Genomic DNA, 12,512 nt, shown 5'->3' with positions numbered 1-12,512 from the left:
CATAATTTGGTAGTTTGGTCTTGTGATAAGACTGGGAGATACGTCCTTACAGAGTTAAAACAAGCTTAAAACCAGCAGGATCAGTTGTTTTATACAAAATGTACATAATTTGAAAAAGATAATAAAAATTGGCCAATTGCCGCTGTTGAGTTGTGTCTGCTATGAACTTCTAAGGTACTTTTTCTTTATCCCTTTTGCTTTCTTTGTTGGTTGTAATTTGATTTTATTTTTAAAAAAGGCTGCAGACAGAAGGCCAGGGTTGGACAGCTCTGGTCTCAACTGTCACCATGACATTGCACTTTTTTTTCACTTCCTTGTCCGCATTGTCCTTCTTTTAAGTCATGCAAAAAACAACCTCGTTCTTCTTTCTTCGTGTGGGAGATGCTATAAAGATTTTGATTGTGTTTGTCTTTTCCTTTTTCTTATCCAATCAAACCAGTTGAAGCAGATGGTTGCCCCTGCCAACATCAGTTTTCCTACATGTTTCCTGTTAAAGATACAAATGATTATAGTTTGTTAAACCAAACAGAAAGACAACTGTAGCAACGAACATACAACCTTGAGTTCAGTTTAACTTATTTTACATTTATGTAAAACTAATTGAACAGAAAGACACATGACGGGCAGACAAATGGCGTGTGACTTTTTTTAGTGACGCATTAACCCGTTTCATGCAAACCACACCCTTGTTGTGTGCAGCAGAACAGCGTTCTGCCTGCAGGTGTGGCTATTAAGGGTTGTTTTTCGAACACTGTCTTATTATTGTCAGTTTAATTATGACATTCTGTAACTGCATGTTTTGTAGTAGCACGCACTATTCAAATGTAGCCACATTTCTAGTTGGGGACATGTGACGCTTGGAAAGTAGAAATAATTTGAAAGTTTTTTATTTTTATATAAAAGTCTAACTGACATGATAACAACTTTAACAAGAGAGGACTAGCCAGCGAGTAGAAAGCTTCCATCAGATTCAGAAAGACCAAAGTGAACGGTTTCCATAGAAACCTGTCTTGTTAATCACAACACATCCAACTTCAATATCTCACTCGTCTCAAACAAGAATCACAGACGAAATTGAAAGCATTTTTTCTGCAGGTGTGGTCAGATGGGGGTGGTTTGAAAACACCCAGGTTTGGACATGCAAGGTACACATGTTCTCACTGGCAGGTGTGATTCCCATGTTGGTTTTGTTGACAATCTGCTTTTAAGAAAATGGGAAAGTTCCCAGACAAAACATGCGAAGCCTGGTCCGCTTAGAGTGAACCAAAGTGCAGAAAAGTAAGCGCTGGACTACAAGCACAAGGCTAGAAAAGCAGAGTTCAAGCATTAGTTGTAAAATGTTTCACAGAGTAAAGGTGATGTGAGGACAAAATACAGACACACAATGTGTGAAAGCTTTAAAGCATTCAGATTGATAAGATTCTGTTTGTAATTCAGTTTATGATTATTGGCTCGTTATGAATTCAGGTGAAGGGGACTTTGTTTCATTTGTTTTTTAAACTTTAACTTCAATGTACTTTCAGCTAGAAAAAAAAAGTTCAACCTTTAAGGACCCACTCGAATGAAAATCATGTTTTTCGTGTTAACATGTCACTAACATGTCATTGTGGCATTTTCCTCACGATGGAGCAAATATTTAAAGAAAATTATGCTTAAATTTACGTTTCTTAGTTTTTCATCATCCAAACAGTTCAGGAGCAGATGAAAAAAAATCCAGTTTGAAAAAGCTAATATTTGTTATGTAGAATGTTCTCTGTTCTGATACATCCACCTGTAGACGGCTAGATCCTGTTCATCTTTGTTTTCCTCGTCCGAGCTACAATCTGGTTCAAAACAGATATGGTTCGGCTGGATAACTCCAAAATGATGTCCTGTCAGTCTGTGCATGCACAATGAGTGTTGGTAGGACAATTTCACGAGTAGGAAGGATTTAAGAGAAGGGATACAAGGACTGTGACTGAAAGACTTATGCGAATCGATTAAAAACTTTATGCCTTGAACTTATGCGTAAAATGAATGTCAACGAGGAATGACTCTGTGCTGTATAAATCATGGGAAAATTTGAAGCAAATTTCCCAGAGTGCAGTTCGTTAAGCGCCTTAAAGACTATTAGACCAGTCCTATGTCAGGCTGGCAGAATTAAAAAAGTATGTCTGCTGACTATAACATACACACAGATGTTTTAGCAGTTCAACAAATTCCTAATCAAATGAGGAATTTTGGATCTTTGTTTATATTTGATCAAATTTGAAACTGTATGAGCTGTTTTCTAAATGTCGCTTTGAATGTGATATTTCCACTTTTGTAATTTTTGAAAACCTTTTCACTATTTGGTACCATTTAAAAAGGAAATTGTTGTTCTTATTTATTTATTGCAATTTAACAAGTTTTGTGGTTACAGTTCAGCTTTGGATTTTATGTCTTTTGTTGCAGCTTCTGCAAGATTTTAGTTTTGCTTCTTTGCTCATGCAACCTTTGAAGATTTAAAGAGCTTTACAAGGCTTTACTGAGAATCATATTTGTTGTAAGTCGGCATATTTATGTCAAAGTTCACCTTTTACAGGTGATCAGGATTTTCATTACTAGTTTCTGGCATTTGTTTCAGAACCTTAACCCTGGAGAGCCCAAAAACTATTGCCTTTTGAGCTCTTAAAGTTAATTTGGCTATTTGATCGTGTTTATTTATTTTGGGCATAGCAGCAATTAACAGCAGCTTATAAAAAAGTTACAAATAAAAAAGATCAAATGAAAATAATTATAATAGATAAATTAAGCAGCAGCCAAATTTGACCTTATATGTTCTCCAGGATTAATACATCTAAAAGAAAAGTCAGCAGTATTTCTGTTTCTGATTTTATTACTTTATAAGTAATTTAAAGAGCTTTCTGGAAGAGAGTTTGGTCAAATTAAGGAAACAACTCATTCTTTTGATAAAAAAAAACAGTGTGCACTCAAAAACTGGAGCGTGAATTTCTGCAGAACTATGTTAGAGATGTGAGTTCATGTGAGCATAAAAGATTCTTCAGAGCCAATAAACTGAATGTATTTTTCAACAAATTCAGTCTAGAAACATGGTCAGAATCCTTAATCCAATGACATTTCTTATCCAAGAGTGACCCTCACCATGTCATTTTTAGTGTCACACACGTGTTCCTTTATCTCACTCACAAACCAGTTGTAAAAACTTGCATGCAACAAAACAAAAACATACTCACATGTGGGAAAATATCCATAAATGCAGTAGAGTGCTGCACACACACACATGCATGTCATAACCCTTGGGCTATCTTAGATGACCCCACCCTTACATTGACATGTTCTCCCTACCATGACAAAGGTGGATAAAGGTGGAAAGATTTCATGTAATCCATGGACACCAGTGAAGATCACCAATCATTGAAGAAAAAAGGTTCAGAGCACTGTCTAGTGGGTCTAGATGACCCAACTCCCAATGTTTAAGTGCCTACGATAGCACAAGGGTTAAAAACACATGCACAAATCTGCCCCTGCGAGTGAAAATATTCGCCCAATTACAGAAAAAAAAGTTTTTCAACAATTTGGCCCCGAGGGTTTGTGAAGAAAAAAAAGTTTCTAATGGGGAGCAGGACAAGTGGAGGGAGCCGCTTCAAACTTTCAAAATAAAACGTGTGCAAATTAAGAACATATTCACCCTTTTTTTGTTTAAGCATTTCTTAATATCTGGTGGAAAGGCTGCATTACAAAGCTTGGACGTTTCGACACAAATCACAGTGAATGCATGTATGTGGAGTTATTTCAGTCTCAATAATCAGAAATGCACACAACCGGTTTTACAAATACACACGCTCCGATTCACAAATGTCAGTTTATGCAAACGTGAAAAATAAATTCGGAAATACACACCCTGTGTTTCACAAACACACACATTGTGTTTCACAAATGCACACTAAATGTTTTACAAATGCACAATAAGTGTTTCTCACAAATGTGCACACTGTTTTTCACAAAAACATTTTAGAAATTCACAATAAATGTATCAGAAATGCACAGTAAGTGCTTCACAAACGTGATTTTTAGTTACACATGTGATGTGAACTCACAGATCATTCGAATTGCAGACTGTGCATTCAAAATCCCGTTCTTGTTTGTGAATCTCCCCGTGTGTGTGAGAGATTTTTCTACGGTGAATATTGAGACTCATCTGACGGAGCGGGTCGACTAATCTCACCATTGGCTAGTGAATCTGTCAATCAAACTCATCGGCAAAGCAGGCGGGTTCGCTTTTAGCCAATCGAATGGCCCCTTACTCTCCTCACTCTCAAGTGACGAGGGAGGGAGCTGTTCAGCACAGCAGTTGGGAGGACGCGGGCGGCAAACATGGCGGAGAGGTCTTCTGAACGGGATCAGTCTCAGCCCGTAAGTAATGCACTTATTTGATTATTATTCCCTCGTTGTACGTCCTGTAATGTTATTGAATACTAAGTTGAAGCGTTCTCCTTTGCCAAGTGACATGTGTGAATGCTTTATGAACACTTCAGCCGAGTCGTTTGCAGAGTACCCCCACCGCAAATTAGCTTAGCTTAGCCTGTGCGGTCATATTTTTTATGAAAGCGGGGGAGGACTTATGATGGTTTTGTCAAGTTTTATACTTGGCATACCAGCTCTTCACACAACACGAGTAACTACAACCAACCAGGGGCCTCGAAACTAGCTGGCTTTCGACTCAAATTGTGTCTGTCTGCCCTGTGAGTGTGAGGGAAGTTTAAGCTAGCGCGTCGGTTCAAGCTAGATATACAGCCAATCTGTAGGTTCTTAACATGATTCATAAGGAACTAAGGGGAAAACATGCCGGATTTACAGCAGCACAGAAAGTTTAATAAAAAGTATTGATTTGGAGACGGGGATTTGTTTAAGCATTGATGCTATGCTAACTAGCTAGCTAGTTAGCTGTTCCGTGTGCTGCCTTTATGTAAACGCGATCCCGGTTAAAGTTAGACACAGTCTTTTCACAACCCAGACTTTAAGACGGGGTGGATATGTGCAACAAAGTTAATTCATATGACATTCATGAAAACGGCATTTTTTGAATATAACAGAGACGTGAATCCACTGTTGAATGAAAGAAGCCTCATTAAGTTTCTAACATTAGAACCCGTATTCATTGTGATGACCAGCCCTGTGAGATTGTGTCAGAGTGACAGCCACTAAAATCCCCTTATCTTTACTTCCAATGACGTAATGACAAGAATCCCAAACATTATGTTTTTAGGCTGTTTTGTAGTCGATAAGTAGTCACAGAAAGGGCGGATGGGAGAAATCAGCTGTCAACAGTGATTAGAGTAGAAGTTACTGTAAGTATTACACACAGGCTTCCTGTGATCAGTGTCTTGTCTCTGATTTTTTTAAAGCTGTTCTTTACTACAAGCTCAAGTTATCATAGCAAGAGTGTTTTAAAAAATTCCCCTTTCTAATATTTGAAAATTATGTAATTTAATCTCAGACAGCTAAATGATCTAATCCATGTTTGTCGTGTTTTTATTTATTCTCTAGGAATTGCTGAAGCGTGACATCCTAAATACCTTTCTATTCTAGGTATTTAGAAGGGTGGAGGTGTTTCTGCACTGTTTAGAGATAATATTGCAACCCGCAGACTATCATTTGGTGTGTTTTCATCATTTGAGTATGTGTCCTTTAAGATTGAGTTAAAACAAACTCCTCCCTTACTCTGCATAGTCATGTACAAACCTCCTCAGCACAGCCAAAGTTTCATTGACGATTTCACTGAAATGCTCTCAGTTGTGTGCACAGACTTTGATGGTCTAGTCATTACAGGTGATTTTAATGTTCATGTTGATAATGTCAATGACAGAAATGCAAAAGAGCTCAATGCTGTCCTTGAAACCTTTGGTCTAATTCAGCATGTGAGTTGCCCCACCCACAGCAGAGGGCACACTCTGGACCTGCTCATCACAAGGGGGGTTACTATTTACAATGTCAGTGTGGTTGATGTCGCCCTCTCTGATCATTTCTGTGTATTCTTTGACCCGTCTGTTGCTCCCAAACCACCGCCTGGCCCTGCAGTTGTCCAAAGGAGAGAAATAAATGAGAGCACTAGGGCACAGTTTGTAGAAATGATAAACCCTGAAAACGTCTCTGGTGCCAATGTTGATGAAATAGCGACTCGTCGCATTTCGGGCAGACACTCGGCAGAATTGCAGGTTACTCCCCTAGGGCGGGTCAGTTAATTAACCCACCTGCTTAGCGTCCTATTTAAGTCAGGTGTACAATTGTTCATTCTCTCTTACCTTCAGCGCTCATTCTTTGCCCCTCCCTCCTCCCCGGCTTCCACCTGTGGGCTCCGTTACGGGGGTTGTTACCCGAAAGTGTATGGAAAAAATAAGTGTCTCAAGGAATTGAACGGAGCCTTATGCCAAAACGAAGTTGTGAATCAAATTGTGAATGTTAACCTAAAGATGTTGTGAAATAAATATTCTTCTGCAAGAGTTGTCGGACTGAAATGCTGAATTCTGTTACTTCTAGCATCTTGAATGTTCTGGATGCCATTGCCCCTATGAAAGTTCAATTGAGAAAACATAGACAGAAAGCTCCCTGCAGGAATGATGATCTAGTCAGGGCACAGAAACAACAGTGCCGCAGAGCCGAGCGAAAGTGGCGCAAGTCAAAACTCCAGGTTCATTATGGAATATATAAGGCGGAGTTGTACGCTTATAACCAGATCTTATGCAGAACAAGGGAAAGGTACTTCTCTGAAATAATTGGAAGTTGCAGCAGCAACTCTCGTATCCTGTTCACAACAGTTAACAGATTAACTAACCCTCCAACCCAGCTACCAATAGAACTGGTTTGTACACCTAAATGTAATGAGTTTGCTGTATTTTTCAATGACAAGGTTCAGGGCATTAAAAAAGCCATCAACTCCACAACACATATAACTATCGAACGGCCACCTACTCACTCTAAGCTGACTCACTTTATACCTGTCACTGACCAAACTGTCCAAGAGACCATCACCCGTCTGAGCTCGTCTACATGCTGCCTTGATGTGTTACCCACTAGATTTCTAAAGTCTGTCTTGAACAGCGTGTTGCCATCAATTACTCAAATAGTTAACATGTCTCTTCAATCTGGAATATTTCCAGAGGCCTTAAAAACGGCAGTCATTAAACCCCTCCTGAAAAAGAGCGGTCTTGATCCCACTGTACTGAATAATTACAGACCTATCTCTAATCTGCCATTTTTAGGAAAAGTCCTTGAAAAAGTTGTCTACCAACAGCTCACTGACTTTCTCTTATTAAACAATTCGTTTGATGTTTTCCAGTCAGGTTTTAGACCCCATCATAGCACAGAAACTGCTCTTATCAAGGTAACCAACGACATCCGCCTGAACACTGATGATGGCAAAGTCTCTGTCTTAATCCTGCTAGACCTGAGCGCTGCCTTTGATACTGTTGATCATGGGATCCTTTTGCACAGACTCCAAGACTGGGTTGGCATCTCTGGATCTGCCCTAAGTTGGCTCAAGTCTTATCTAGAAGACAGGAAATATTTTGTTGAAATTGGGAGTTGTGTCTCAGACTACATGGCCTTGACTTGTGGTGTGCCCCAGGGATCGATCCTGGGACCCCTTCTGTTCAACCTCTACATGCTGCCACTAGGGCAGTTAATACGCAGTAATAACATATCTTATCACAACTATGCAGATGATACTCAGATCTATGTGTCACTGACAACAGGTGAATATGGGCCGGTGGATTCACTCAGCCACTGCCTCCAACAGATCAGTGCGTGGATGCAGAACAACTTTCTCCAGCTAAACTCAAACAAGACCGAAGTTATTATTTTTGGCCCACAGAAACAAAGAGAAATTGTCAGCAGCTACCTTCATTCTCTGTCTCTTAAACCCTCAAATCAAGTCAGAAATCTAGGGGTAATCATGGACTCTGACCTGAACTTTAACAGCCATATCAAGTCAGTAACATCAGCGGCATTTTACCATCTGAAAAACATTGCCAAAATCAAAAACATAATCTCAAAGCGAGACCTGGAGATACTTATCCATGCATTTGTCTCCAGTAGGTTAGACTACTGTAACGGCCTGCTCACCGGCCTCTCCAAACGAGCTGTAAAACAGCTTCAGTACATCCAGAATGCTGCTGCTCGAGTCCTGACCAGAACCAGGAAGTATGATCACATTAGTCCTGTGCTCAGGTCTCTGCACTGGCTCCCTGTACTTCAAAGAATAGACTTCAAAGCAGCTCTGCTTGTGTACAAGTCTCTCCATGGCCGAGCACCAAAGTACATTTCTGACATGTTAGTGCCATATGAACCATCTCGTACTCTGAGGACCTCAGGGACCGGCCTCCTGTTGATTCCCAGAGTCAGAACTAAACAAGGGGAATCAGCGTTTCAATATTCTGCAGCTAAAATCTGGAACAGCCTCCCTGAAGTCGTAAGACAGGCCTCTTCTGTGTTCATGTTCAAATCTAGACTTAAAACATTTCTGTTTAGCCGTGTATATGACTATAAGGTCCTATCTGCACCTTTCTTTCCTTCCTTTCTTTTTAAATCTTTTTTTTTCTTCCTTTTCTTTTAAAGTAAATTTTATGTTGATTATTTCTATGATGTATTGTGATTTTAATGCATTTTTCTGTTTTGTGAAGCACCTTGAATTACTTTGTGTACGAATTGTGCTATACAAATAAACTTGCCTTGCCTTGCCTTCTATTTCATATTTTATCATCCTATTGTATTACTGTTTTACCTATCAATTGGGAATTTAGCATTTTTGCCCCTGTAAATATCTGTCAGTTGAAAGTATTTGTACTTGTATTCCATAGATCTTGTACCTGAAGATGGCAGACAACAACTATGCAGACTTGGCCTTCTTCAGTGACGCTGTGAACGTGTATGGATTACCTCTGAGGTATTCATGTTATTCATAAAGAAATCTTTTATTCACATATCAGGCAGTATAAGCACTTGGTTATTTGTACAAAAATAAAATAACTTTTTTTAGACTCCTCTGAAAACAAAGGCAACTCTAAAACTCTTTCCCCTCATGAATAACATTTTACCCCCCCCCCCCCCCCCCCCCCTTAACAGTCTCTCTCACCTTTATTTTTTCCCCAGTGATACATGTAACCCACTCCTGCAATTTATGTAACCCACTCCTGCAATTTGTCTAACCTAGAAATTCTACTTATTGGCATCATACATAAGAACATTACATTTTAAATTGATGTGTACCGTATTTGCGATGCATTTGTAATTATGTGTTTGAGACATGATTTTCATGTTATTGTCAGGGTGAGAGGAGATCACGGAGGAGAACATGCGGGCATAGCCGAGTTAATGCTCACAGTACGTAGAACTGACACAAACAGCTTCATTGCAGCAAAAGTGTACACACAATCAACGGTGAGTTGAACCTAGTTTTAGACGCTTTAATATATACATAAAAGTGAATGATGTATTAAAAATAAATCTGACAATATAATATTTCTTTTTGCTTTTTTCCAAATACAGGATTGAGCCCCTCTGGTGTGATGTCTTCATGACTGTTACTGGTTTATATTACAACATCCTGCACTCTCCTGAGGACCAAGACTTGCTCAATATCAGTAACATCACGTATTCTGCTGCCACTATATTTTCCTACCATGCATTCAGGCCAGTTTGGATGTCTTTAGTGACGCGTGGGACAGCCATCCAATCAGGACGGAGCAAAGCATGACACCAAATCAGCTGTGGCAGTTGGGCTTGACCCAGAACCCTGTTTCTGATCCCCGGGTAAGTGCTTTATTTCAGTGTTTTTCAACCTTTGTTCACTTGTTCCACGGTCTGACACTGGACTCTGTGGAAAGCTACACCGCTAAAGACGAGCTTTAGCTGGTATTTTTGTTATAACTGAGCGACTTTATCAGCAGAATTAAGAACAAGGAAGGGAAAACTTTAACCACTTCTGATTGGTCAGACTGATGACATGTGATCAAGCCTTCAATAATGATTGGCGGAGACAGTTAAAGGGGCGCGACTTTTCCTTACACAGTTATAGCTGCAGCTAAATCGCGGTACCGTCAACCTTATCAAAATGTATTTTATAGAATTAAATAAACACAAAGAAAAAGTCATTTTAAGATCTTTTATATTCCTAACTACTCAGTGTTTTATCAGTGCCTGTTTGGATTAACAAAGAGCTGATTTCCTGGAGATGGGAAATGTTTTTAGATCAGTTAATGAGGGCAATTCCCCACGGCACACTTGACCATCTCCCACGGCACACTAGTGTGCCGCGGCACACACACTGGTTGAAAAACCCTGCTTTATTTAATCTCACTGTACTGGACAACTGATTTGTGTGCAGTTCGACTAAAGTGGAAAGTATCAAGAACAGTATAATGAAATCACAATGACTACAAAATGAATGAAAAGTATTATTGTTGTGTGGTGCAAACTATTTCCCTAAATTGTTTGTTTTTTTAAATCAAGTAGGAAGAATAGCACATCTGCAAGTTCAAAATGCATCACAATGCATGGCATTATGAGCCATCAGCTGTACTAATCTCACTACTTTGTTAAGAGTCACTTATTTGCAAATTATAAACAGTTATGGAGATATGAGGTCTGCCTGCTAGAAACAATACAAGTCATTATTAGTGGGTCTCTGTTCCTACATAATCTAAAACATTAAAAAAAACAGTGCTGTTCATAAACTGTATCTTTTTTTTTTTTTTTTGTCAGGGTATGCTGGTTCCAGAGATTGAATGGGAGGAGAGTGGATCCATGGCTGACCCTCATCCTGGGATTAATGTCCCGGTATGGGACAGTCCCCTTTTGGGTCCACAAATGTTGGAACTGCAAGACGACATCAACCCATTGTTTAATTCAGACCGCTTGAGAGTGGAATTACATCTTTACTGTCCCGTTTGTTTAGAACTTAATTTAGGCAACATAATTACATACAGAAGAAGAGAGACTGAGGGGAGCAAGACAGAGTTCAAATAAATACTGCTGTATTGTTCAATGGACTTCATTGTATGTAAGGAAGTTATGAAAATTAGTTCCAGTTTAAATAAAATTCAAATCAGTAGAGATCCCACATTTGCTTAAATTTTGATGTTTTAATCTGTCCATGTTTTCACTGAATTTTACTCTGCAATAAAGGGTGAATGTTTGCACTTTGTTGTTCTATGACCATCTTTTGTTGTGTAGTATTTAACCAGCTATAAAACCCAGAGAGATGAGGATCTTTTTTGCAAGGGTGACCTTGCCAAGAGGTGTATATGTATATGGTTACAATATAAAATCAATGACATTTGAGTTATTAAAAAAATAAAATTAAGGTCAAGCAAAGTGACTTTGGGCTGAGCAGGGGAGGTGTATTGGGTATCTGTGATTGACAGTGAGATGAACTTGAGGTAATGTAGTCCCACTGCGTGGTACGGAGCAAAGTGATGCCAGTTTCTCCACAAAACCTTCTGTGGAAGTTGCAGGTTTTTCTCCTCCACCTTCATATGATCAAAACCGTGTCTGAGTGTTGAAATGACGCTAGCATGAAAGCTAAGAGAAGGATAACGTACAAACAATCCCGAGTGAAACATTCATTTTAAATCTCATGACCAGTACAGAGTTCAATGGATTCTATGTCAACTGCATTCAACCACCGTTGCCTTGCTCCCAGGTCCACTGAAAAGTTGCGCAAGCCAGTAAATTTTGACAACCGAAGGCAAATAAACCGACAAGCCATGCTAAAGCTAACACGCTAACGACCGACTGGTCCAGAATCAAACATGGGCGCGGCTTTTGCCACCTGCAGAAAGCATAGAGAAAGTGTAAGGGGCCATTCGATTGGCTAAGAGCGAACCCGCCTGCTTTGCCGATGAGTTTGATTGACAGATTCACTAGCCAATGGTGAGATTAGTCGACCCGCTCCGTCAGATGAGTCTCAATATTCACCGTAGAAAAATCTCTCACACACACGGGGAGATTCACAAACAAGAACGGGATTTTGAATGCACAGTCTGCAATTCGAATGATCTGTGAGTTCACATCACATGTGTACCTAAAAATCACGTTTGTGAAGCACTTACTGTGCATTTCTGATATATTTATTGTGAATTTCTAAAATGTTTTTGTGAAAAACAGTGTGCACATTTGTGAGAAACACTTATTGTGCATTTGTAAAACATTTAGTGTGCATTTGTGAAACACAATGTGTGTGTTTGTGAAACACAGGGTGTGTATTTCCGAATTTATTTTTCACGTTTGCATAAAATGACATTTGTGAATCGGAGCGTGTGTATTTGTAAAACCGGTTGTGTGCATTTCTGATTATTGAGACTGAAATAACTCCATACATGTACACACACCCTCACACATGTGTGATAAAAAAATAATGTAAATCACAAGCTGATTATTCATAATCAGGGCATTCAACGTTTTGATGCATTATTTGAAAGAATAGAATTTGCTGGATCATTTTTTAAACTACCGTATTCTTAACCTCTGAATAA

At 39.2% G+C, this 12,512-nt stretch overlaps 1 long non-coding RNA gene across 1 annotated transcript; it reads left to right on the top strand.

Annotated features, from left to right (window-relative positions):
- The first annotated feature begins 4,349 nt into the window (after nt 1-4,349).
- On the top strand, nt 4,350-9,353 carry LOC111946314. The gene is made up of 3 exons (XR_002871987.1): nt 4,350-4,395; nt 8,838-8,923; nt 9,306-9,353. It is a non-coding gene; the product is annotated as an uncharacterized LOC111946314 (long non-coding RNA).
- The last annotated feature ends 3,159 nt before the right edge of the window (nt 9,354-12,512 follow it).

This window comes from Oryzias latipes, chromosome 18 (assembly GCF_002234675.1).
Source record: "Oryzias latipes chromosome 18, ASM223467v1".
Lineage (NCBI taxonomy): Eukaryota > Metazoa > Chordata > Actinopteri > Beloniformes > Adrianichthyidae > Oryzias > Oryzias latipes.
This window is presented reverse-complemented; position numbering and strand designations above follow the sequence as displayed.